The sequence below is a fragment of the Acanthopagrus latus genome, chromosome 16 (genome assembly GCF_904848185.1).
Source record: "Acanthopagrus latus isolate v.2019 chromosome 16, fAcaLat1.1, whole genome shotgun sequence".
NCBI lineage: Eukaryota > Metazoa > Chordata > Actinopteri > Spariformes > Sparidae > Acanthopagrus > Acanthopagrus latus.
The window spans coordinates 17,875,994-17,891,210 of record NC_051054.1 but is presented as its reverse complement, the minus strand read 5'-3'; positions in this window follow the sequence as shown (position 1 = coordinate 17,891,210).

Sequence of the window (15,217 nt, the reverse complement as noted above, 5' to 3'; positions counted from 1 at the left end):
TTGCATAAACTGTGTCCATTTCCACCAAATATCTCTTTTTTGCATCTTGTGCCACTTTTATTGGTTGGTCTCTGACGTTTTATAATCTTAATGCTTTTTTTAAGAAATAATATAACATAGTCATAAGAGACTTATAGAGCATAGCAAAAAAAAAAAATTCAAACAATGAAAAAACAGATAAAAGTGAAAATAGAGAAGAATAAAATAGAAATTGAAGTGCATGATCCCATAAATACCATATATACACATGTACCATACACATAAAAACAAATGTTCATATCGTCCCCGTCCAGTGAAAAACACATATCTCCAAATTTGGTGGTTTTGAACTGAATGGAAGAAGACTGAAGGAAGGGTGATTTGAGACAATTCTCCTATTTTATAAGCAAAACAAACCATTTAAAAAGGTATGTCTGTTTTTTCTCATGAAAAGTTGACATTTTGGAGATAAGTGGTTTTGACTGGACAGCAACGATATCCTATTAGTGTCTTAATCATTTTAATCGTGATGGACCGATTCATAGTGACTAACAGTATTCTGTTTATATGTTCTCAAACTAGGAAAAGCTTCTCTAACACCGCTCCACACGAATCCACAGAAAGTTAGGACTGGGAATCAAGAGGGCCCTCAGGACCCCCCACCAAAGCTCCATCAGGGGGCCCTGCAGGGTGCTTTGGCTCTGCCAGCGCTCAGTGATATTATAATTGGGAAACCTTGAGAGCCAACACGGGCCATTTATTTGGAGCATATGGATTTTCCCATCGTTAGGCTCAGAGCCAACATGGCTGCTGGACTCGCCACTGCTAATTGGGCCAGATCCTAATTAACTATGTTGGACACGGTGATCCGGATTTCATTCTTTCTAAGTCTTTCACATCTTTAAATGGCTGGTTCTGTGCCACAGCTTTCACTGTGCTCTACACCTTCCAAAGACCAAAAAACAATCAATAATGTTTCTTTAATGGTCTTAATAAATTATCTGTAAATTGAGGGGAAACATGTCATGGCTTCTCATTAACTGTACATGATGTTAGATTAGTGGGACTGCCACTCATATTAACTGGACACATAAGCAGCTAACAGCAGTTGTGTATTAGTAGAAGCACAATCACAACGAACACATATATGGATCACTGTGAGGGACTCTGGCTGATTAAAAGAGTGTAATCACTCCCCCTCTGACTGCATTATTGTATGCATGAGCCAGATAAATCCCATTCTCCTGCTCATTCTTGTTCTTATTCATGTGTTTACACAGGCAACGGGCCACACAGAGAGACACAAGCATCCCTCAGCTTTGTGTTTTACAAATGAAAGCGTAGCCACCCTCCATGTTTCCACATAATCCTTCAATTTTTAACCCTGCATTAGATGTTTGACTTTCTTCTCTGGATGCCACCTTTCAGGACCCTTCATCCAATTCAAGCGCTCTGTCACAGTCTCTTTCTCTTGGCTTTGGAAACCCCCTTTCTGCTCATTGGATACACTCCAGTGAAAGTGCTCAGGTGACCAGAAAATCGGGGCATTATCACAGGCATATGCTTGTAGCAACACAGGATCAGGCTAGATTAGGTCCTATCATGGCTCAATAAAGCACTAAGCTGAAGAGCAAACCTGTGCTGTGTACCGTACGGCTTCCCTCTCTCTCTGCTGGTCATTGTTTAACAGGATCAGTGGCTCGAGCTTCACACACACACACACACACACACACACACACACACACACACACTGGGCTTTAATCTGGGCATGTGGTCAGGACTAGATCCCATAGAGCAGCCTTTGTTTACCACCATTTTTCTCAATGTCGCTTGGATATCAGGGCGCTGAGATCAAGATCACAGCAGGAGTAACGATCAGCGGGAGCAGATATGTGGAATCGGTGTGGTTTGCTTCATCTATGGATCTAAACATTTCCCTCTGAGCACCGATGTCTGGGGAGAGAGATATAAAATTGTTTCACAAAGTGTCTGAACGGGCCGACAAGTGTTTCAGAGAACAGGGAGTGCTGCCCTTTGTTATCTCTCACTGCCGGGACAAACTGCTCGGTGATTTATTCATTTACACTGCCTGAAACAATTGCATTATCTCGGCCACAACAAAAAAGACACAAAGGCGCTATGAATATCCCCTAGGATGTTTATGAGTCACTAAAGAGTCCAATAACTTTCCCCTTCATCTTTAAGCGGCTGCGGAGGGTCGCATGCTGTGGAGGGCTCCAGGGCGAGGGGAGTCAGGAGGGGGATCCAGGTCCAGTGAGAGATGCTGATTATAGGAAGGATGAAAGGAACTGAATGGGACTTGGTCAGCAGGCCGTCTCATACACTGGCCTGCTCCATGCTGCTAGAACTTCATAAATTACCCCACAATTACCCCGGGGGGATGCTGCGGGAGGAAAGACAGGCGAGAGGGGGAGATAGTGAAAGGGGAAAGAGCAGAACCGGTTGCCAAGCAGACCGTCATCAGGAGGCGTAGGGCCCAGGTCCAGATGTTGGCCTTGTTGAGACCCAAATGATGACTGTCTCCTTAAAGCAGTCACCATCTAATGAGAAAGATTCATATCTTCAAGTGACAATCCGCATACTTTTTTCAAAGTTTGACTTTATATGTATGACCTTGTATGACTGGAGTAAAAGTCTTAAATTATCTGTGCAATTTTTTTTTTCCAGGCAATCAACGTACTTGAGTGTCAAAAGTACAAGTTAAAAACATTTTATGTACATACTGTATGTTATATTATGGGTCAACTGATTATCAGCCTGGCCAATTATCAGATCTGATATTCAGTATTTTTCTATTTTTGGGATTAAATGGTTATTAACAACAAATAATTTCTTAATGTTAACAGGTGAGTGGTTACATCAGAAAAAGCACTCGTGGAAGCTTTTTACATTCAGTGTCCACATACCTGCTGCTTTAAAGGGTTGATTCAATCAAATTCAGCAAAAAATTTTCCATTCATGCACGAAGCTTTGGCATCATTTGTTGTCAATTCTGGAGATATCTGTCTCTAGAAAATTCTGCCAAATCCCAGATACAATGACCATAAATGAAAATTCAGTAGCACTGACACAGAGTCAGGCGTCTTTCCAGTGTCATGTGTTAGTCCAGATAATCCACCAGACATGCTGTCTGCAGTTTGATATGAACTTTCAAGAGCAACATTTCTGAAAAGATGCGTGGCTGTTTAACTTTCTTAAACACAAATAAAATTACATTCACAGGAACAATACTGGTGCAAATACAGCTAATTAAACAATAAATATCTGCATGGATGGATACCACACGAGGTAAGTAAGATGATGGTTTTTTTAAAGTTAATTTGGGTGAAATTACCCTTTTAAATAATCATATCTATTGTAGCTTGTTTAATGAATAAACAGTACAATGCTATGAATTTATTTTATTACAAGGAAAGCACTGTATAAGGAAACCTTTATCAGACTGTCATCATGATCAGGAAAAGGATTAAAACAGTAACTTGGGAAATTGTTATCAATCAAAACACCACACACACAGGCCTTCAAGCCCATACAGATGCACACACTTTTACACAACACAGCCACAAAGTGTATCTGTTCAGCATTGTGCCGGCCACACTTCTGAACAGTTGGCCGCTCACTGGTGCATGGGGGTGGCTTTGTGTCGGCGGTCTGCGGGCTTCTGCCGATCTATGCCCCCCCTCTGCCTCCTCAACCCCCTCGTCTCTCTGTCACCCGGTCTGATAAAACAGGAGACCTGCTCGCCCAATAATCTCCCTCCCCGAAGCCCAGGCACGACTTCTGCCTTTCATCAGCACCATTGTTTCAGTCTATTACCTCCGCATGTGCTCCTTCTCCACGGCAACTCACACACACACCCTCCCTCTTCCCTGTCCCATCTGTGGATAGGCCTGCCATGTGTCTATTCACAAGGGTGCCAGCGGCAACGCCACTGTATGTGGATGGTACATGATGCTGTCCTTTTGTATGGGGCTCAGGCCTCAGCTACTTACCGCTGACCCCAGGGTCACTGCGCACAATAACAGGAGCGTTGGTGGCCACTGGCTATCCTCATTGGGCCGTGATTGACGAGCTGATCAATGGTCAGTGTGAGTGCATGTGCGCCCACTTGTGTTTGCTTTCTATACAGTCTCTGCAGGCCCATTGAAGCTTTCTGTTTTTTAAGTAATGGTCCATTGAGGGCATCAGACTAGTTAGTGACACGCAATTGACTTCTTTTGCTTTTAGCTTATGTAATGAAATGAGTAACTGCAATTTAGCTCAATGGGCACATGCCTCGTCTGGACATTCGCAAAGTGTGGAAGTCACAAGAGATTCTGTAATAGCTCTAATATTCTGTTTTTATCATTTTTGCATCTTGTGTTTCCTTTTAATTTGCTGCTTGTGGGCAAGCCTTGCCCTTTTGCTATCTTATATTCCCTACCCCTTTCTTTTTTTCACGTCTCACACACACACAGATTGAAAGAGTCAAACAGACACACACACACACACACGCACACACACACACACTGACTCCACAATCCACCCAAAGGGCTCAGGTGGGCGATTATGGACGCACATTAAACCTTAATTCACATATGGCTGGATCTGAATGCTGATGAGGAGATCTGCTACTCTGGCACATTATCATCCAGTGTCCAACGTGGCTGAAACATAGACGGGCCCCCCAGCACATCTGCAACTGTGTCCCACAGGAGCGACGGAAGAAGGAAAACACACACTCATACACACGACTGAAGCACAAACTCAAAGTGGCCATGTTTTTCTTCTCAAGTTTGCTGACAACAACCGGGCCATGACCCCTTAGTTTTATAAACCTCCTGTTGTTTAACTTGTAGGGTAAGAAAGGGGACAGTGCTCTTGATATGAGATATGAGACATGCATCTAAGAGTCACTTTTAGAGAAAGAAGCCATGAGATAACGTAGACAGGATAGACATTTTAATGTTAAAGCAAAGCTGTTAACGTCAACAGTCACTCCCATTCAAGTTATATCGCTGGGTTAGTATGGGATATTTCATATGTCAAAATGTCTGCTGGGGTAAAAAAGCTTATTGTTTCATGAGACAAAAGAAATGCACCAATCCAGAGGAAACTGAATTATCCAATAAATATTTAAGTCTTAATCACTGATGATGACTGAATAAATAATGTTAACTACATCATAATTTTATAGCTCGTATTTCACTGCACGCTCCATGAGTTAATTAGAGATGAATGTCAATAACAGCAATAATTTCAAATTAGACTCTGAATGAAACTGTTGTTTAAAAGTGATCTCAAGTATTCAAGAAACTGAGATTCCAATTTGACGTTGTTTTCCTATACAAGCCATTTTATATTTCTTTCAGTTATATTTCTGTAGTTTTCCCCATAAATTTCAGTTGTAGGAGGATGCTGCAACACTGTTTTGCTGTGAAGCTCCAGAACTGTTTTGTGGAAATTTTACCTGACTTTAACTGACACTTTGCGATAAAATGAAAGACATATGACTTTGAAAGTTATCCACCATATCTGTTCTATATCTGTTGGGTACAGTAGATGGTTTGGCGAATCAGAACAAAGAACTGGACCTTAAGGTAAATGTATTTATTTAACACTGTTCAAACACATATTCAATCAAAAGTGATTTGCTTAAGATTATAAAGAGTATGAATATATGTTTTACTTTGTTTATAAGTGTCAGACGCTGCCACCTCTCTAGTTTCAAACAGTGTTATGGAGACTGTATTTTCCTCTGAGAACAGCTTGTTTGCTCAGTTATGTAAAAAATAAATATTTCTGAGTTTTTATTATCATCTAATTAATATTGTTATTATTCAAATACTGAGATTGAATTTCTTCTCCAAAGTTACACAGTGAGGGCAATGTATTAGATTATCATCTTCATTATATTCAGTACGTCACTGCATCAGGATAAGGTGGTATGCCGATTTGACAACAGACAGGGCCTCAAGTACAAGCATGCCAGGCAGAATCCAGCACTGTTTAGCAGTCTTCACTGGAAAATGATGCTATATAAACCTATTGCCAGTTCTTCAAAAAGCAGAGTCTCAAATGACCACACATTATTTGTGAAGGAGAAAGACATCTCTGACAGTTCTGTAGGATTCTCCTCTCAGAGCAAAGAACATCCATCCTGTTGGTCAGATGCCACAGATGCTGCAGTCTCATGGCTGTGTGGCCTCTCCGTGACATGAAGGCCCGGTGTAGCTTTACAGCACCTTTGTTATTGATATCATTCTTTGTCTCACTTTTCCTGTCTCGGAGAGGCACAGGCCTCTAAGTTTGGCCCGACAGGCCCTGCCCCGCTGAGTTCAGCATTAAATATCAATACATGTTTACGAGGGCCCGTAAATACTTGATATAGAGGAGAAGCTGTGAAAGAGAGAGCGCATATCTCCCATGTGGATGAAGACGGAAAGTGGGGCAATGGAGAAGAGGAGAGGAATAAATATTAACAGATAAGGAAAGAGCCCTTACAGGTGCTCTATGTAGTTTTGGTAAAGATATTTTAATCAGAACCAACCAACTAGATAAACAAACACTCTTTGTTTACTCAGTGTCATGAAAACAAACTGCCCTTAAAGGACAACACAATTTCATACTTATATGTGGCGGACCCTGCCACCTTTCTAGCATCAAACAGTGTTCTGGGGACTCATTTTCCTCTGAGAACAGTTTGTTTATTCAGTGGAAAATATAAATATCTCTGAGTTTGTATTATTACCTCATTGATATTTTAAATATAACAATTCAGAGTTTGAATTTCTTTTCCAAAACTACATGGTGCCCTTTTAAAGGTATCACAACTTTCAACACGATACATTAAGTACATGGTACATCTCAAATACATCTCAAAGTTTCATTAATTATTTATTCACCATTAAATAATGATTTTGTGAGTGTCTGTTTACCTAGATGGCACTAGCACACTTTAGGTTTTTCATTCTACGTCACTTTGCAAGTAATCCAATATTCATGATGAGTTAATTCCTCAAAGGATTTAAGGATCGGGGAGTGATGAAGCACTGTAGACCTAAAGGCAGAGTACGCAGCACTGAAACAAAAGGTCCTGTAAAAATACAGCTCTAGTGACTGTGTGGCAGTATATTTGGGGGACAGTGGGCAGGAGGGGGTGAGCCCCAGCACCGGCCTTTAAAAGATTAACCCTGAGCCCACAAAGGCACAGGGGGCTGTGGGGCCAGGCAGGGGCGTGAGTGGGCCGCTCGCTGGTTAAACATTGGCCTTCTTGGATCTCCTGTCATTGTCTGGTTAGGAGCTGTACCCGGGCCCCCGTTAGCGGCGCAGACACATATCTTGGCAGCCGGAGTGAGCCAGTACAAAAGCTGTCGGTGTCTGAAAGGCAGGGATGGAGATGTATGGGTCCAGGGTGGGGTACTCGCCACGTGGGGCCCATGGTCGTAAAGCCCAGAGCAGGACACACCGGACAGCACAGCCCCCCTCAATCCTCTTCTTTCTGTGTGTTTCTTTGCTCTGACAGTGATAAACGGGACGCGCAGCCCTCGAAAACAACAAACAGACACTGCCTCATTTCCCCAATGTGGGCGAGGGCAGGCATAAAGGAGGTGCCATCCCATTAGAGCCTGGGCTCAATGCTGCTAAAGCTGAGGCAAAGGGCAGGGACAGAGGGCCGCTCGATGAGGGACCCCCAACCAAGAGGGGGACCGCTCCGCTGTTTTGTTTTCGCCAAAAAAGTGTCATAAAAAACTCTCCTTAATTGGTGCTCCATAAAATTAGCATCTCCAAGCTGATTAGATTTCCTCTCTCCTCAGCGACTATTGTGTCTCTCAGTGACCCCATCCCCGCCATTCACTTTCAGCCCTTTCACAACTTTATTGGGCATCAGAGAAAGAGGAAACCCATGTAAGATTGTGCCCTTTGCCCTCCGCTTCTCCTCCTCCAATTCAAGTTAACCAAGTTGGTCCCATTGAAACGATCTCCTTCTGCTCCCCCTGAAAAGTCAACTCATGATAATACATTGAATGTTGTTATGTTAAACTGGCCGGAGGTGATGCCTTCACTTTCTGGCTTAGAATGTGCAGCACACTGAGTGAAAGCTATTGTGTTTTTTTTTTTATTTATGGTGTAAGACACATGCCTTTTTGTATTCCGCTCAGCCTGACTACAGCAGGACTATCACCAGCATGTAGGCCAGAGAGAGCAATTGGAAATGCGTCTGAAATAGATCAACCACACTTCCTGAGCGTGGAGCCATTGCTTACAAAAAAAAAATCTAGATTCCGAAAAAGTTTTTCACTCAGCAAATAGACATGTCAGAGCAGCATAGACTGAAATATAATCCCATTAACTCTGAATGGCAAGTCTATCAGTGTGTTGCATAATGTGTCTCACACTGCATGGATAATTGCCATCTCAGTGAAAATGGTGGTGAGATAAAGGGATTTGTGATGCCTTGACATCTTTATGGATGGAGTGATACGGCTGGTGGGACTGTACGTTCAGCTAGAAAAGAGTTTGTGCCATCGACTCTTATTGATGGGCTGAATGTTACATTTTGTTTATTATGAAAATAAAGTTGGTCTTAAAGGTTTACCAGGTAGTTTTGGGAGGGAAATATTCACACGATTTTTTTTTTTGAATAGACAAACTAAATAAGCAAACTGTCTTTGTGTTGATGACTGAATAAACAACGTGTCCTTAAAGGACAACACAATTTCATTTCATTTTACTTTGTTTATACTTGGCAGACCCTGCCACCTTGCTAGCTTCAAATAGTGTTCTGGGGTCCTCATTTTATTAAAAGATATTTCCAAGTTTGTATCATTACCTCTTTTCAATTCACAGTGCAGCTTCAAGGCGGGAAATTTGATGATCAGCAGTCAGTTCATATCTTATTGAAGGACTGCTTAAAAACACAGAATTTGGACAATGTTAAGGATGACTTATTTTGCTGTTCACTGGTGGTTTGAATTCTGACATCACAATAATCCAAAAAAAGTATTTTGATTTTAAAGAGATTAAATTATAATCAAACCAAATCAAATTGTATTTTTTTATTTTATATTAATAGTTTCTTTCCTGGATTTCATCAATAAGAGGAAATATCAGTGCCTTTATCAAGGTCAGATTTCATAGCCAAAATGAATTCTATTACAAGAGTCAGGTAGCTCGGAGTGTGAGCAGTGGGAGACACACATGAGGCTGTTAGAGAGGGAGGCGGGGCGTCATTGATATGTGCATATCACGGGGAAAGTGAGGGCTAAAGAGTGGGAACGTACCCCAACATTGTGATGCAAAGGGCACGGGAGGGTTAAACCAGGTTCTGCTCGGCCCCCTGACCCGCCATCCCTTTGATGCCACAGCCTCCAGGACATGGGCCTCCAAGGGGGCTCAGTGTGGCGCAGCCCTAGGACCGGACCAAAGCCCCGGAGTCAGCGGGATTCGGGGACCGGCCTTTGTCCCCAGAGAAAATGTACGTGGCTTTGGGTGGGGCTGGGGGAAAGGTCACACACAGGGAGCATGGGGAGAGAGGGCTGAGATGAAAACAAACAGACTGGGAGAGACGCATAAGATCACTTTGTCAGACACACCGGTTGGTTACGAGACACACGAACATTTACTTGCCTTAAGGGATTTCTTATTGATCATGTAACATGGCAGTGGCAGACTGCAGCAGCATCGTAACATCACATAGGGACACACTCTGAAGAACAGTGTCTTGTTTTACAAGAATGTGTCTGCAGAAGATAAAAAAAAAAAAAGAATGAAGGATGCTCGCTTAGGATAGGTAAACTGTTTCAAGTGTTCTGCTGCTGATCCACTCCCGCACATCTGCAGCCACAGACAGACGGAAACCACGTCGGGTAAAAACCCTAGAGACACATGATGGATCAAAACTCAAGATCAGCACTGGCAGGTGTGTTGGAGTTGGTGCTCAAGCTCACAAGCTGAGGCATCACAGCAGAGAAGGGAAGGTATATTTTTACTGAGAATAACTGGTTCAGACTAGAGACTGCACATTTGCACTTTCTCTTACCGACAACTTGCCTTTATTTGGAATTCTATTAAGTCTTAATCATTCACTTATGAGGCATACATTTCATCTGGGTCTGCCTGCAAACAAAATATCTCTTTTTTTTGGAGCTTGTTAGAAAATAACATCGGTCATCTGGAAACGTGAAATGTTGAAAGTGGGATATTTTGCAGCAGGTAACACAACAACGATGGATTGATGGATTGCACGAAAACTGCTAAACGGATTTTCACAAACCTTTACGGAGGATGGGTCTCAGCCCAGATTAGAACCCTATTAACTTTTGGTTTCTCGGGGGGACATTGGTGATCATTAACTCCTCAGGAGGTTGTGCACGTTTTCAGGAGTTATGTGCCCACTAGTGGTTACACCCAAACACATCACAGAACAGGACACTCTACCCCTGCTGCATCTGTTACGGTATCTGAGACTTTAATGTTCCAACAGTGAGACAACACAGAGTCAGATGAAGAAGCTGAAAATATGGTTCATCTCATGTTTATTTGCTATAAACCCTGTGCACTTCACGGTGCACACATCAGTCATTTTCTGTTACATAATAATAATGCAAAAGCCATTGAACTTTGAATGCCTTTATCAGCTTTTGTGAATTACATGTATTTTCCCAATTTGACCACACACACACACACACACACACACACACACACACTCCCAGCACAGACCTCTCTGCACCTCTTCCAAAGGCTCGCTCCATCTATCTTAAATGAACATCTTATCATTTAAGATAGATGGAGTGCGTTCGAGTCGCTCATTTCCACTCTCCTCATGAATAATGCAGTGATGAGGCACATTTGGTTGTCAAGTTGAGAGGCAGGCGCACAGTTACATAAGAGCGCCGTGGCGGAAGATGTCTGACAAGACAGCCTTTGAAGACAGCACCTCCACCTCCACCACCTCTGCCTCCTGCTGGGATCCATCGTCATCCTCGGAAAGGCCTGAACTCAACACCTTTGGCTGGCTCTGCTGCTGTAGAGGGTGCACAGTAATGATGAAAGAAAGCAGCAATTTAAACATCATTGAGAGGCTAAATTATCCCAGGAGGCTTATTTTGATTGAATATTAATACGGTTGAAACACGGGTCTGCGTTTGACTTGATTGTCTTTGCTTTCATCTTAAGTCACTGCAACTGTTTAAGCTGCAGTTTTTGATTCAGTGGAGGGATCAGATGGTTATTTATAGGTTGATGAAGGCAGACATTGTAAGACAAAGGCTTTTTTTTCCCCCCTGAGAACTCTCACACTTGACATTTACATCTTCATCTAAACATTACCCACTTCCTCTCATATCCATACAGTGTACAAGGGCCTATTTTTATATTTAATAGCATCGGCGTGTTTTGAATAAAAGCTCAGACCGAGGTCGACACGTGCCTCTTCAATCATTTATGAGAGTTAATGCTGGGAGCAAGGACGGGCAGCAGAAACCTGCCGCCCCAGGAGACCTTCAGGCTCAAGCAGATTAGAAGTCAGCTGCACTATAAAGCATGCAGGGAAGAGCTGTAGGCTTCTGTGGCGTTCAACCTAAGAGGCTGTTTCCTTTTTGCATTATTAAGAGAAGTGCTGATAAACCCTGAAAGGCTGAACCGTCTGTTTGTGCACTTGAACAGGAAGCTTTTCAGGTGCATTTCTGATTAAAGACGATCGAATGGCCCAGGCTTCCCTGTGGGTGTTCTTCTCTCCCCGCGGTGGGCGTTACGTAATTTCAAACTTTCGGTGGCTTTTATTTATGCAGGAAACAGATGTCACGTGTTAAAGCAGCAAGCAAACCTGTAATATTCACAAAGTCCTTTGTAAAGGACATGAAGATCATCCACTCAACTTCAGCTAATTCCTCCTCACATTTGAGTAGCACATCCCTGAAAAATCGCCCCATTCTTCCTGGTTGAGGCCCGCGGTGGATAATGGAATCCCACTCATATTTGGCAGATGAATCGTCATATTATCGCCTCCCATTTCTCTCTAAATCTAACACACTAAAGCTCCTCTACTTTGGGAGAAAGAGACAGCGATGATATCCTGAGGCAGAGAGAGCCTCTTTTTTCTCCTCTTCTCACTCCATGAAAAGTAATTTAATTCCGCTGCCAGTTTATCCGGCACGTAAAAGAGATGAAGAAGAGGAGAGGAAGAGCTTGAGGGGCGCACCGGTTGTGTTAACTTCGTCCTTCCTTTTACCGCCTTTCGTGCTGAATTACAAAAGCCGTGAGCTAACAAGGATGTCATGATCACAGCTGCTGGATAGTGGTGGTGAAACATACAAATCCCATGTAGCTCTGACGTTGTAGCTCAGGGGCATCCAGAAACATCATCCCAGGTACACATTGCCTGGGAACGGAAATATAGGGCAAAGTTTTCAGATTTACACCTGAGTGTGACAAAATAAAAAAAAAGAAGAGCATATGGTTTTGACAAGGGCAAGGATGGTAAGACAGAGGCTTTTTCACGTTCCAGTATCAGCCATCACACCCTGACCTTAGCCAGCATCTGTCTGGGGCGGCCCCAAGCACAGCCCGAGAGAAAAGCCAAGCTCCTGATTAATGATGATATTTCTCAGCGGTGGAATATTCATTTGTGTACAATCTCGTGTCACCATCAGCGCTGTCGCCCCCCCGCCTCAGCAATGTCACTGCGACTTTGTAGAAACCATCCCATACTTTATGGTGTCTATTTTACGGCGCGTTTACAGGCGGACACGGTTACGCACGGTTTCAGTGACCTCAGGGGAGACAGAGAGAGCTGGAGTGCAGAGAGAAGGGAGGTGAGGTGAGTTTATTGGGCTCCACAAGAGCAAATGCATCCTGTGTGTGTGCATTTGATTTGGTTTTGCATAACATACTGGATGTTTCGAGGAGTGAGTGCGATAAAGCGCACCACAACACAGCAGGACAGCTTTCCTGCTGCTTTCAGATCTCAATCTTGTCATACTCTCAGATGCTGACAGGGGGAGCTGTGGACCTCCCTTTCTATCCAGTTTGGCCAGAACATGTGAGAGGAGATGGAGCTGTCAGCACACCCACAACAACTAAAGACATGGCACAGTATGTGGAAGTCATTTATTAGCAAATATCAGAAGTAACAATGAAACAAGAAATGTCTTTAGAAATACTTTAAAATAGAGCACTGTTTCTCAAACATGGGGTTAGGACAATAGTCAGGAGAGGATCAATAACACGCTCATGTTTGTACATTCTGCAGTGTCAGTGTTTCCCATGCATAGGCTGTTCCTGCTGATTAATGAACAGTTTTGACCAGTCAATGAATGGAGGTCTACATTCTTCGATTAAAAGATTCCCAGGACATGGACTGCTGACCTTACCCCCTCCTTTACCTGAACATCATAAAGTGTACATGGCCAGCACCTCAGAGGCCAAAAATATAGTCAATTATGAAGCTTTGTTTGTTTATTATTGAACTCTTTTACTGTCACGCACACCATGTGTACCTGTAGATGCACCTTTGGTCGCAGTCACAGCACTGAGTCTGTGTGGATAGGTCTGAATCAGGCCTGCACATCTGGACACATCTGCAATTTTACTCCATTCTTCTTTGCAAAACAGTTCAAGCTCTGTCAGGCTGCACAGGGATCGGGCGAGATTAGCCTCTATTCCCTATTACACTGAGGTCTGGGCTTTGACTCGGTCACTCCAGAACATTCACCTCGTTGTATTTAGCATTTATTTTAGACCAAAGAACCTTCTTCTACAAACCTCTGGGTGAACTTTTTGGGTTCTACTCTCCTATAAAGCTTTGACTGGTGAAGAACCTGGGCAACAGTTGCTATATGTGTAAGAGTCTCTCCCATCTCAGCTGCTGAAGCTTTTAACTAAGTAGTGGCAGGAGTCATAGGTGTCTTTGTGGCCTCCCTCACTAGTCTCTTTCTTGCTCAGTTTGTGAGGACGGCCTGCTCCAGGCAGGTTTACACATGTGCCATATTCCTTCCATTTCTTGATTGTTGTTTTAACGGAACTCCAGGGGATCTTCAGTGACTATAATATGTTTTATATCCATTCCCTGACTTGTCCTTTTCAATAACCTCTTCACAGAGCTGCTCTGAGTGGTCTTTTGTCATTGCAGTGTAATTGTAGCCAGGAATACTAATTAACCAGTGACCTTCAGACGCAGGTGTCTTTATACTACAATCACTTGAGACACATTCACTGCACGGATAGTCTTTTGCTGTATAGGGCCAGTTGCTTTAAAGGGGGTGAATACTTATGCAGTCACTTACTTTACATTGTATGTTTTTAATTAATTGGAATAATTTTGTATAAATCTATTTCCACTTTCACATTAAATACATATTTTGTTTTTCTAAATTGTTTTTGCATATTGAACATGATTAATTTTATAAAAGCAATAAGAGAGGAAAACAATTAAGGATGAATACATTTTATAGCCACTGTACACATGTCAATTCATTTGACACAATGACCCAGAATGTCCAATCATAAATCAAGAGTCAGAAATTAAGCCGTGAATAAAATGAATGTTGTAAAGTGAAGCGAGCCATTTGGAGCTGCCAAATATCACCAAGAGACTGTCAGAAATCAATTGTCTGTTATATGTGACACTGTTCAAATGAGGGATGTCAACCCAAAAGCTTGTGAGCTTAGGGAAAGACCAGAAAAGATGCCCAGACTCCTGACAGCTGACTTACATGTATCACAGGAGGCAGAACCATGCTTTTACCCTATCTAGCCTTTTGACAAGTAAATCATCAGCGGTTACTTCATCAGTGTCCTTGATTCACACTTAATATGGAAAGAGAGGGATGTCAGAGAAAAGAGGTCAGCAGAAAGAGATATCATATGTTTGGAGTTGGGGGGCTTTGGTCATAATGTTAGAGGAGACATGTTGTTCGGGCATCTTATCAAAGTGTGGAAAAATGCCTGGCAAAAGGGACCACCACTTGAAATCTGAGTCTCATTATTAATTTACTGTAAGCAAATAGTCCCTAATGTCAGATATCACAAAGAAGCATATTATGCATGTGCAGCCCACCAGGGGAGGGGGTACACTAGCGAAGGGGGCAGGGTATTCATTAGGGGGACCATAGCCCCCCCTTGGGGGCAACAACCTTCTCTCATACACATTTTCCGGAGACATAATCTTAACAGGGCCAGCTGGCCTGATAAGTTTGTTGATCCCGTTGATGTCTCTCAGCCTGCTGACAAGAAAGCA